This window comes from Schistocerca gregaria, chromosome 1 (assembly GCF_023897955.1).
Source record: "Schistocerca gregaria isolate iqSchGreg1 chromosome 1, iqSchGreg1.2, whole genome shotgun sequence".
Taxonomy (NCBI): domain Eukaryota; kingdom Metazoa; phylum Arthropoda; class Insecta; order Orthoptera; family Acrididae; genus Schistocerca; species Schistocerca gregaria.
This window is the reverse complement of record NC_064920.1, coordinates 674929853-674943201: the sequence shown is the minus strand read 5'-3', so window position 1 is coordinate 674943201 and position 13349 is coordinate 674929853. Positions and strand designations below refer to the sequence as shown.

The 13349-nt window shown below is 41.3% G+C and overlaps 1 protein-coding gene across 2 annotated transcripts in view; it reads left to right on the top strand.

Moving 5' to 3' along the window:
* The first annotated feature begins 776 nt into the window (after positions 1-776).
* The window catches only part of LOC126362786 (uncharacterized), a 1515202-nt gene continuing 1502629 nt past the window's right edge, over positions 777-13349 (top strand). The window contains exon 1 of one of the 2 annotated variants that reach the window (XM_050007910.1): positions 777-1103. The gene's annotated coding sequence lies outside the window, so the exon portion shown is untranslated. The remainder of the gene's footprint in view (positions 1104-13349) is intronic. The other variant, XM_050007909.1, reaches the window with a different exon arrangement.

Genomic DNA, 13349 nt, shown 5'->3' with positions numbered 1-13349 from the left:
CTCGGTGAACGTCATTTGCCAGCGTGTGTATTGCCAACAGTAAAATTCGGGGGCGTTGGCGTTATGGTGTGGTCGTGTTTTTCATGGAGGGGGCTTACACCTCCCGTTGTTTTGCGTGGCATTACCACAGCACAGGCCTACATTGATGTTTTAAGCACCTTCTTGCTAACCACTGCTGAAGAGCAATTTGGGGATGGAGATTGCATCTTTTAACCCGATCGAGCACCTGTTCATAATGCACGGCCTGTGGCGAAGTGGTTACGTGACAACAACACCCCTGTAATGGACTGGCCTGCACAGAGTCCTGACCTGAAAATCCTATTGAACACCTTTGGGATGTTTTGGAGAGAGTGGAAGCCGTCATCAAGGCTAAGTGTGGGCCAACACCATATTGAATTCCAGCAATACCGATGGAGGGCGCCTCGAACTTTTAAGTCATTTTCAGCCTGGTGTCCCGATTTCTTTTCTCACATAGTTTATCTAAAATTACAGTTACCACGAATTACTGCCAGTACCAACGTAAAACTAAAGTAATAATAATTCAGAGTCACTGTCACAGGTATCTGACACCTTTCGTGGGTTTTAAAGTATTGTAACATTATAACCACTGTAACGTTGCTAGAGGCGCTACAGTAGTTGAAGAAGATTGAGCGGGATGAATGCTTCACACAGCACTTTGCGCGCAGCTTCCCAGAGGTCCTGCCGACAAACTGCGTCGTAACCTGGAGGCGCCCGGGATCCTGCAATCGATGAACTGCAGCGGCAGAAGCGGTAGCAGTGCAGTTGGCAATCCTGGCTGCTGCACATCAATACGGCGGCAGCAGGGCGCGAGCTTGGGGCTTAGTTCACTCTACCGTCGCCCCGCGGCGCCACTGTTGCGACAGCTCTGCGGTAGCTGGCGGCGGCTCAGTCGGTGTCTCGCCGCGTACCGGGATGGGGCGTAGTGCTGTGTAACCGAGCACGCGCGCTGTGCTGCGACTCTTCAACACCTGTCAAAAATACTGTGCGCGAGTGGCGTGTGCCTGCCGTCGGTAAGACATTGGAACATCATCGGCGGCGCAGTGAGGCGGGAGATTCGGTTTCGTCGCAGTCTCAGACACTTGGTGAGTATCGCGGGGCTGCTGCTGCGCTGCCAACTGGTTTGTTTACGTCCGCGAAATCTCGTCCAGCGGTGAGAAGTTCGTCGGTAGCTATGTAAATTACCCCGCCATCTCAAACTGTCGGGTGCTTCGTGCATTTGCTGTTCTTGCAAAGCTCAAACTGCACCAAATCGTTATATACTGGCATGGATTGAATTGTTTTATTCACCACTGAGCATTTTGGCTCAGGTTATGCGTTACTAACGAGCTGGTAGTGAAATCAATGAAGGAAACCTCAGTGGAAATAAAGAAAACACAGGAACTTAAGAATATACTTTATGCGTCTATGCATACATTTACGTATGTTTGTAAATACTTATCCGCTTAGTGGGGGGTGAAGTGTCATCTGTCAGCGTTCTGGTAAGAACCATGTGGCAAAAATTAACTGAAGATTTTTAGCGTCTATTTTTTGTAATAGTTTGTAAACAGAATTAACTATGATGAATATGTGCTTTCTTCCTAATTTCGATGCTTTTGAGTTAAGTGTGTCGCAAATAAGTAAACACTGCACTTGGAAAAAGTAAACAGTATGTAATATGCCATTGTAATGTCATCTCGGCAACGCTTAGATATCTTGTTCAGCTCCAGTAGGTTATGCAGCAGATGTGGAAAACAGGGAGAACGATATTGTGATCTGTTCAGAGGTACAACATGTCATTTAAATTTGGCTACTCGCAGTGCACTGAAGTGACACTAAGTCTTTACCACTACAACAACACCTTGAGGTCACGAAAACAGTACACTGTCGCTGACAATGCAAAATATCGCAGTGTGAGTCGTTAGGAGTAAGTCAGGAGTATGTTGCAACGATCACATTCTGTTATCATGTTCCTATTGGTTAAATAGATCACGCGTTTCGTATTGTTTACGTCCATGCATACAGTCTATTTACATGAGTACATTATATATATCAAATGCCTTATCTATTGAAAACTTTTTTGTGGAGCAGAGATTTGTTTCTCTTATTATTTTTTAATGTTTATCAACTTGATTGATGAGGAAGAAGATCATAATCTCGTGTGGCTAAACGTAAACGCCATTCTCTGCCAGATAAATGTTAAATTATGAATGTTGGGTGCCTCTTGTATTTTTACTATTACGTTAACTAGTGTAGCAAGGTTATTGACAACAGACATTTATGCAGCGCTGTATGTTCCGCGAGACAATGCCAGTATACCAAGTTGCAAATTTCTTACCTCTGTTTTCTTTCCACCTTGCTAGTAAAACTTTCATATAAATAGAGAACTAACGCCGGATATTTGACCATTGTGTGTAACTGAATGTAAATAAAACGTAGTGAGATATTCGTCTGACATTTTCACCGCTGAGAGATGAAAGTGTACTGAGCACCCAGTATCGGCCACGTTTAACTGTATTCTAGTGCAATGAAAGTGCTGTAGTACGTAGGATAAATAGGTCTAGCGCTTGGACGTAGCACCGGGATAGGTACAACTGTGACTAGCGTGCACCCGTACTGACCTAAGGCGGCTTTAAGTACGAAAACACCCTGCACGTCGGAACGGTTGCGTGTGATTTGGGAACTGCGCTTCACTTCTCCTCCTGCATTACAAATATTGAAACACTTGATATGACAGGCTGACAACATTCTTCGTGTTTAAGTCGAGGAAATAAAAGCACTATCAAAATGTGACATTTCACTCATTTTCTGTTATATCGCTGTTCTCGTACGTATCTTAAAACACAGGTAAACAAAGTTTCATAGTTTCAAAGAAATGTGCTTCGTGTCTATTTCATGACAATGTAAACAGTGTATGCTGTTTCGATATCCGTGACCATATAAAGAGCAATTAATTTTTTTGTCTAATAGTGATGACGTATTGAACTACACATTTTATAGCATTCAGCCACTGTCGGTAGAGGAATTACAGCCAACAAAATAGAAGTGATAGGTCGTCAGCGGCGATGACTAAAACCAAGACACTTGTACTACAGTTCCTAACGTCCTGTCGACTTCGTGGCCAATATTAATATTGAGTGGCATCTATGAAGGAAACATCCCAACATTCGCTTGAAGATCTTGAGGGCACACTCTATTTCAACCCTCATCGCAGATGCAGTTGAGTCCCCCACTGTGACAAGTTCTCCACCTCGCTCTGTTTAAAAGATATCCGAATGCGACTAGAGCTAAGTGAAGCAGGAGCACCTTTTGTCAGCTGTTTACGCGGTTCTACAACAGCGTCATCCGTCTGCTGAGCCAAGAAACAGCAGCATTGCTGCTGAATAAACGCAACACAGAGCTTCAGGGTGCATAGTTTTAGCGAAGGGTTGATTGTGTATGAAATGTTCAAAAGACACGTCCCAGAGGCTGATTTTTTGAAGAAAAAAACTGAGGTCATAACTTGATTCGGCCCTTATAATACGATAATAATGATCCGTGTAAAACCACTGTGACACGCAATAACAGAACAGTATAGCCCAGTGATTAATTCGTGATTCGTGTGAACAAATACAAGTAAGTTTTAGAGGTTACCTTCACTTTACTAGAGGGCGATATTACCGCGAGAAGACGTGCTCAACGTTTCAGCACTTTGTTGGCATCTTCTTCCCGAGGTTTTCAAACGTGTGAGATATGCTAGTGACTCCTGGTGTCTTAGCACTGCTTTTAAAACGCTAACAACAGTTTTTCCGTCTTTTGCACGTCATTGGAGAGATGGTTTACTGTACTTGGTATACAACGACTACCCACATTGCTCACTGTCCTTGTTGGCCGTAAAGCTCGTACAGCGTTTGCGATCAGAACTGACAACTGCGCATGCACATACAAAACGGAGAAGACAGCGAAAATGCTTTTTTTTTTTTTTTTGGTCGAGTCATGATGAGACCTTCGCGGAAGAGAAATTTTAAAACTGACATATTCGTCTTTTGATGGCACATTATGGCGAGATGATGAAGTTTTTCAGCTATCTTTTTTTGTATAGGAGACACGGAGCTGTAAGAGCTCATTAAAAAATCTGTTGCATGCCTCACGCTGGACACACAAGTCGCAAGTTCTTAGTTGCCAGTACGATAGCCAAGGCATCTAACTCGCGCGCATATTAAATCTTTTTCGTTTGGATAACGACATCGATCCCGCCGTGAATGATATCGACGTTATCGAGTGAAGGAGGTTGTGGGTCGCTGCAACTCAGGATAGGCGGTGCTCCCGGCGATTCGCCAGGTCACGCGACCCAGAGGCCACAATGTTTTCGTAAGCAGCGGTTAGGCGCTCCACTGTCATAGCGTTCGTCGACTGAAGACTGCACAAACCGTCCTCGTGGCACGCTGATGGAACACGGCTGCCTCCTACTGGATTAGTCTACGGATTACTGTACGGGCTCTTTATTTCTGCGCTAACAACAACTCTGCAGGGTGTTAAGGACTTCCTGACACTATTCTTCCATCATCAAAATTGCTGGTTCAAGCAAACACAGTTCGTCCAGGTTTTTGTGAAGTGCAGCTTATTTTGTGTTTGTTTCACTGCGTATTAATGAGATATGTGCACGTTGATACACAGAAACCAGACAAGCAAGTAGAAAACTTCGTAATGGTGTTCGTTTATCTGCCGTTTTTCGCGAAGCGCTGTGCTGTCGCTGGCTTCTGAGAAGCCTGAAAGTGGAAGTACTACAGAGCTGAATTGCGGTAGTAATGAATTCCTACGAACTCGGCGAGCATGCCAGCCCGCTGTTGGCGGTGGCGTCGACGACGCCAGCCAGACCACAGCTCCGTGACGGACCAGAAGCGCCGGCCGCCGGCACGCGTGACGTCACAGCCCTACGTCACTGCCTTGGCTCACGTGCGCGGCCGCCTCTCGTGTCGCGCGCGCACGTGCCGTGCTGGCGCCTCGCCAGCCTGGGACACCTGCTTGAAGGGGACGCCCGGGCCCCTTCCGTATCCACCGTGAATTACTTATCTCCATCACTCACGTCTCAGACACTGTTAAAATTCTTACCGTTTATCCAGTCACGAAAAAAAAGTATCCATACACAGTTATTCATGTAGAATAACTTCATTTGTTTGAATTAAACATTACAACTAGACAGTTATTCATGTAGAATAACTTTATTTGTTAGAATTAAACATCACAACTGGACATATTATATGGTAAACTAACACTAAATGGTTTCCTTCCTAATATGTACATATAAAAGGATTAAATAATTAGTCTTCTGCAAAATGTAAACATAAATCCTGTACCAGCTTTCTTCACGCAGCGGAGAAAAAAACTATTCATACACCACCATAAATATAAACATAGAAACGACTTGCAGCAAGGAACGCATTCACTGGCAAGCTGTTGGTTCTAGGACACGGTTAATGGCGTGCAAAAGCAAAATGGGCTGCAAAGCGAAGGAAAAAACTGTAGAGGAAAGGCAAATAGTTATCTCACAACATGAAAATGGAAAATCACTTTCAGAAATAGCTCATATTATTGGAAGAAGCCGGGCAATTATGCAGTCCGTAACATCGCGGTTTAGAGGAAGAAATTCATTAATGGACTAGGAAAAGGCCTTTCACAGAACATAAATACAACGAATTATGTTAATAAGGGGGCACTAAAAAGAGCCTAAATTAATAGATTCTGCATTATCTGTGCATGTTACTGATCAATTCGAGAAGGAAATGACATCAAGACTCTTCGTTATATTTTAAGTAGTGCAAGTTGCGGAGCTAGTGTACCTAAAAGAAAAGCATACTTCAGAAAGAAGGAGAAGATATTGAGACCTGAATTTGCTCAAGGGCATGTAACCCATGAACTCGAGTTTCTGGGACAAGGCACTGTTCACAGGTGAAAGTAAATTTAACTTATTTGGAAATAATGGCAGTATTTTGGCGAAGAGACAACCAAATATTGAGCTGAATACCAAAAAACATTCAACCTACAGTAAAGCACAGTGGTGGACGGTTTGTGGTATGGGGATGTACTGCTATATGTTATGTTGGGCAGTCTGTTTTTGTTCAAGAGAATATGGATAGATTTCAGTATCCTATCCTAGGAGAATCTGCAAAAAGGAGTTAACAGCTTGGTTTTAGGTACAAATTACTACTGTAAACAAGACAATGACTCTAACCATAGGTCGGCCGGTGTGGCAGAGCGGTTCTAGGCGCTTCAATCTGGAACCGCGTGACCGCTACGGTCGCAGGTTCGAGCCATGCCTCGGGCATGGATGTATGTCATGTCCTTAGGTTAGTTAGGTTTAAGTAGTTGTAAGTTCTAGGGGACTGATGACCTCTGATGTTAAGTCCCATAGTGCTCAGAGCCATTTCTCTAACCGTACAGCGGAAACTGTTCGTCTGTGCTTGTTGTACCATACTCCGCATGATTTCAAGCTTCCAGTACAGTGTGCATACCTTAATCTAAATCAACAGCTTTAGAGTACACTTCAAATAACGGTCAAAAAACATAAAGCAGGAAGTAGGACTTCCCTGAAACAATGTTTCCAACAAGGATGACAAAATATTACCTCAGAGAATACCAAAGAAATGGATCATTCTAAGCCAAAGAGGTTACCAGAAGTGATACATAGAAGAGGAATTCTTACAAAGTATTAACATTATTATTATATTTATGTACATTGTAATTTTCTTTCTGTGTATGAATACTTTTTCCCTATTGTGTGAAGCCCGCTGGTACAGAATTCTTATTTCGGTTTTGGAGAAAGCTAATTTAGTTAATCCTTTATACGTACAGATTAAAAAGGATACTCCACACTGTAAGTTTACCAAATAACATCTCTGGTTGTGATCTTTAGTTCTCATAAATGAAGTTACTCTTCATGAAGAACTGTGTTTGAATACCTTTCGCATTATTCTATACACAACATGATTTAAAGTATGCCATCACCTACTAGGGGACAATAACATGGAGTGTGTCCACAACTCGTGCTTATGACGACTTCAACTCTGTTGCGGACACTTTCAGTGACGTATCTGAATGTCTGTGTAGGCATGCCAGCCCATTCTTCCTCTACAGCCGAAACTACAGGAGATAGTGATGTTGGACGCTGGGTTCTGGAACGAAACAGACGTTCTAACTCATGCAAAAGTAGTTCCATTGGGTTTCGGTCGCGACTCTGGGCGGTTACCCCATTTCAGGAACGTTGTTTTTGTCAAACCATTACTTCACAGTTGCTGCTTTAAGACAGGTTGCATTGTCATGTTGACACAAACGATCATTGTCTCCGAAGTGTACATCTACTTTACACAGTACACAATACCTGTAAAATGTTTTGATATACTTCCTCATTCAGCGCTTCCTTCAGCGCAAATATGAGACCACACCATATGCACCAAAAACAATCCCATACCATACCACCACCTACTTCTCACTGCACTGTCGTCACTACACATAATGGCAGGTGACGTTCTCCAGGCATACGTCAGACCCAAACCCTTCCATCGTATTGCAATAGGATATAGTGTGATTCATCATATCAAGTCAATCCACTCATCCGCTGTCCAGTACAGTCATGACATCTCAAGCATCGCTTAACATTGACTACAAAAGTGTGTGGCTTATAAGACTGTTATGGAACGTAAGATTACAAATGAAGAATTGTAGAAAGGTACGAAATGAAGGAGATGAGACCTGCACAAAATGGAAGAGTTGTAGTGAATTAATAAGGAAGTAACAGGCAACGATTGACTGAAGCAAGGGAAAGGAATATAATGGAATATGGATGGGTAGCTTTGAGATATGAAATAGTGAATTCACGGAGAGACCAAACAAGTAAAGACACAAGCCTCTCTAGAAATTCTTACATGACATATGAATGTAATTGACGAATGGAGAGAATATGAAAATACAGCAGATGGGGCGGGAAGAAGAAAATGCAGAATAGTGAAAAATGAGATTGACATAAAGTGCAAAATTCCTAACTGGAAATTGCTTTACGACAAATGTGAGGCTTTAGAACCACGTGTAATTAGGGCAAAGATAGGCGCCACCTATAGGAAAATGGAGGAGAGAAAAGAAAGCACTTGCATGAATATCAACAGTTCAGATGGCAAACAGTACTGAGTAAAGAAGGGAAAGATGGAAGGTAGAAGAAAGCCATGGAAGGGCTACACCGCTGAAATTAACGTGAAGACAGTATTACAAAAGGAGAAGAAGAAGTAGATGAAGAGGAGGTGAGAAATACTACATTACGAAGAGAATCTGACAAGGCAGTGAAGTATCTAAGTGGAAATAAGGCCCCTGGATTAGACGACATTCCGTCGGAATTATTAAGATCCTTGATAGCGTCAAACTTCAAGAAGAATTTAATAATTCAATTTCCAGAGAGCAAGTGTTGACAGCTGTGAATATTACCAAACTGTTACTTTAAGATGCCGCTGTTGTAAAATACAAATTATTTACAGAATAATAGAAAAACTAATAAAAGCCGACCTTGGGAAAGATCAGTTTCTGTTCCGGAGGAATATAGGATAAAGCTACCACTAAGAAGACAAGTTAAAGAAAGGAAAATCGACCTTCGTTGCATTTATAGATTTCGACGAGGCTTGACAGAGTTGATTGGGATACATCTTTGAAATTATGAAGGTAGAAAGGATAAAACAAAGGAAGGGAAATGTTATCTACAATTTGTAGAGAAAACATTGCATTTATAAGAACCGAAGGAGTTGGAAGGGATGCAGTAGTCAAAGAGGAGGCGAGGCAGGCTTGTAGTCTATCCACAATATTAATCAGTCTGTACACTGAGCGAGCAATAAAGAAAACCAAAGAGAATTTTATAGTAAAAGAATTAAAGTTCAGGAAAACAAAATAAAATTCAAACTTTGCCAAAGACAATGTAATTGTGTCAGAAACAGCAATGGACTTGGGACAGCATCTGAACGTAATAGTTAGTGTCTGTATATATACACACTCATTATCACCCAGCCCAAAGTGCTACGTATAGAAACTTGAAATTTTGGAATAGTGTTAACCTTATACTGTAGGCATTTGTTTAAGAAGAGAGGTTCGAAATTCTATTTCTATGGGGGTGAAATTGGGGATGATAGGCTTTTCGAAAATATGTCACTTAAGTCAATTTTGAAGTTAGAAATTAAAAAGCAAGAGATTAAAAAAATCCGTTATTCCGCATTTTTGGAATTCAGTCACTAAGGGGGTACAATGGTGACTGAATTTAAAAAATCATTAATAGCGATTAATTAATTAAGGTAAATCATTTTCAATGCTACGTTCATGAAAATTGATATTTAACTTCTCTGTTAAAAATTTATAAAATGTGTTTCTGGAATTTTAACCCATAAGGTGGATGAAGTAGAGGATGGAAATTTTAATGAAACTATTTCATTATGAAAGCATTTTTAAAGTTAAATCTAAGAAAATTTGTGTTTGGCCGCTTGTTTAGAAACAAAAATAACGTGTTTCAGCACTTTTTGTTTTTGGAAATTCGATTCCTAAGGGGGTGAAATAGGGGCTGAAAAATTTTATGAAAATATTTAGTTTCCGGTATTTTAAAACATTGTTAAGGTAAAATCTATGAACATTGGTGTTAGACTTCTAAGCAAATATTTGTTAGCAGATGATAGTTTCTATGGAAATACCAACACAAGAACTCAAAATGCACAATTAACGAAGACCTCTGACTTTGGCTATCAGCATCGCTTTTCAGTCATAAGTACATTGGTAAAAGACCATACTTCTGTCGCCTTAATTAACGTGAAAAGTCCCGAAGATGCTGCATTTTGTGAAGAACACAAAAATTAGTTAAAGGTAAAGAAAAAAATAATTGTGCAGACGACACAGTCTACGTGAACGAAGCAGCGGTCGGTAAGGTGGTATGTTATGAGTATCAACAAAAGTAAATCGAGGGCAATAGAATTAACAGAATTAAATCGGGCGACGCTGACGGAATGAATTTAGAAAATGAGACACTAAACATATTATAGTAGTTTTACTAGCTGGGCAGCGAAATAACTGACGGATAGCCGAAATGAAAAAGATATAAAATGCAGACTGGCAACAGCAACAAAAGCGCTCTGAAAGAAGGTCTATTGGAAGGGCACTTTCTGACACGCACTAGTCAAATGAGCAACTTGTAGAGTAAAAAACTATATTTAGCATGCTGTACATAACAGTGCAAGGAAGCCCTCGTACTTTTATAGTAGTACTCGTATTCCCAGTCAGATGAGTCAAGGTAACTCATGAACAGGCATAGTTTCGACGGAGTTGTGTAACAGAAAGACGATAAAATCGACATGTTATGCATGAACCGATTTTGATAACCCGATCTAATATGGGTTTTCCGAGTGTCACATCTCTTACACGAATGGTGTCTGTATACTAATTTGATTTCGTCTGCACGATAAAGTGAGGTTATCACTACGTTCATGTTTCTTTATAAAAGAAAAAAGGTAAAGAAGGAGAGAAGGATATTTCCTTCTGCATGTCAGTGGAGTTATAAGTTGGAAGTGGACACTGTTCAAAAATAGAAGTTAAAAAACTTATCCATGCCAATTAACATGTTCAGAAGTGTTTTATTATACCCCCTAAAAATCGAAAAGCGAGAAGTGATCCTTGATGGGAGATTATTGTACTCCAACATTTTGCAGATTTAGAATGCCTAGTAATATTTCAAATGAGGAGAGACACTTTCCTATTATGCGCACAGAAATCGAGTATGTTATTTCCTCAGCCATTGATTGTGTAAGAGAGCCTTTGGTACTAAAAGAGAGAGAAGTTACAGCGGTTTACAAATTAATCAGATACGCAAAATAAAGGACTCTTGTCAGTCAGCTCCATTTTTCTATTTCAGCTGGTGTATCATTATTTATATTTCTGTTTACCTGTATAAGGGGCAGCCAGACGAAAACGAGACAGGTATAAAAAACTAAATAAACTGTTTATCTCAAAAGTAATCGCCATAATTGTTAATGCGTTTATCTACCGTAAGAGAACGGTCAATAGCGTAATAGAAAACGTTTGCGGTTGCCTACAGAACGTTATCTGTAATTAAGTACTGTCTGAAAAAAGCTGATAAATGTTCACTCGGAACGTGATAACATTTCAAAGTGACGCAAAAATTAGCAACTTGATTTAAACTTTTAAAAACGTAAAAAATTGCACTTCACAAAACGAAAATAACAGTATCATATGACTGCAATTAGTCAGAGATGGGATTGGTCATTTCATACAAATAACTGAGTGTAACAGTTTGTAGATATATGATATAAAACGATCATATAGGATCAGTCTCAGGTATAGCAGATGACAGACTTCCGTTCGTTTGTAGAACAGCCGTGAATGCTATCAGTCAACAAAGCCGACTGCTTACGAAACACTCTTGCGAATAAACTTAGAACATCTCTGAAGTCGCTGGGATATGTACCATAGAGGACTAACAGAGGATACTGAACGTATACGAGGAATGGCGATACGCATGGTCAAAGATTCGTTTGACCCATAGGAGCGCGTCACGTACGTGCTGAAAAATCTGAACTGGTAAACGAAGATAGACGCTAACTACCCTGTAAAAGTCTATTTACAAAGTTTGAAGAACCAGGTTTAAGTGATGAATCTAGGAGTGTACTAGAAACCCTCACATATCGCTCCCGTACGGGCCGCGATGACAAGGTTAAATTAGTTACAGCGCGCACAGAGACGTTGAAACAATCTTACAATCCATGCTCCATACGTGAATGGAACGGGAAGTAGCTCTAATAACGGGTACACTGGGAAGCACCTCTTACCATACACTTTACGCTGTTTTGCAGAATATATGTAGATGTGGATGTAACAAACTTTACATTTAGGACTATCGAAGAAATTTCTAGTAACGATACAATTTTAAAAATTTAAAAAAAAGAGACCAACACCTTAAATCAGATATCAACGTAATATAACTAGTAATGGGGAAAGTCCCCAAAACGAATTTCTGGTTTCCTTCCTGCATTTTATCAGTATAGTAGAACGTCACAATATTTTCCTTCGAATGGAACACGCCGACAGAGGCTCATGCCGCGTTCCTAAATTCACTAACGGGAAAAAATGGCAACAACAAAAAACAATGAATGTAGAGTAATGAAATTTCGGGTACACATTGATCTAGGTAACATATTTAAGTAATTAACATCGCAAGCTCACAGGTTAATATAAGCGCGAAATAAGGCATTTCAGATTTCAAATACTGGTACATTAATGGCCGTTGTAACGGCCGGAATGTTGAATGGAAGCATGCAAACGTGCATGCATTTTGTTGTACTTGCGCCGGATGTCAATTAGTGGAACGGCGTTCCAAGCCTGGAGTTCTATGCATGTTGTACCAGGGCGGTCAATACAGAGATGGTTAATGCTGTCTGTGCGTGACGCTGGAGTTGTCGTGAGACGATGTGCCATAAGTGCTCGACAGGAGATAGATATGGTATCGGTCAGGCGAAGGCAACGTGTCAACAATCTGTAGAGCATGTTGGACTACAACAGCGGTATGTGGGCGAGCGTTTTTTTGTTGGAAAAACCCTCTCGAATGCTGTTCGTGAATAGGAGCACAACATATCATCTCACCAGACTGACGTAGAAATTTGCAGTCAGGGTGCGTGAGATAACCGTGAGAGTACTCCTGCTGCCATATGAAATCGCACTTCAGATCATAACTCCATGTGTAGGTCCGGTGTGTCTAGCACGCACACAGGTCGCCTGCAGGCACCCAACTAGCCCACTCCTAACCAACAAACAGCTATCAATCGGGCCTAGGCAGAACCAGTTTTCATCAAAAAACACAAGAAACCTCGCTTGACACCACTGAAGTTGCAAATAGCTGTGGTTTGGTGTCGATGGAAAGCAGCTACACGCATCTGGCTCGGAGCTATCCTTGAAGTAACCGATTTGTGACAGTCCGTTCTGTCGCTGTGGCCAACTGCTGCTATGATTTCTGCTGCAGATGCAGCACGATGCGACAGAGCCATACGCCTTAAAAGGGTGGGCCACCGTACATCCCCGTCAGCCTCCCTCCCAGTAATCATGTGCTGCCGCTACATCCCTTCCAAGTCTTTCTGCATTATCGCGGAAGCAACATCCAGCTTTTCGTAGCCTTATTACACGACCTCCTTCAAACACAATGAGCTGTTGATAACGGTGTCATTGTCACCTTCAGGGCGTTCTTGACTAACATCAATTCACCACTTCCAATTGCAAAGGTAACTAACGCTCTCGACTGTTAGAGAATGTATTTAAAGCATATGTGATATGCTTCTTCGTAGTTGTATTAC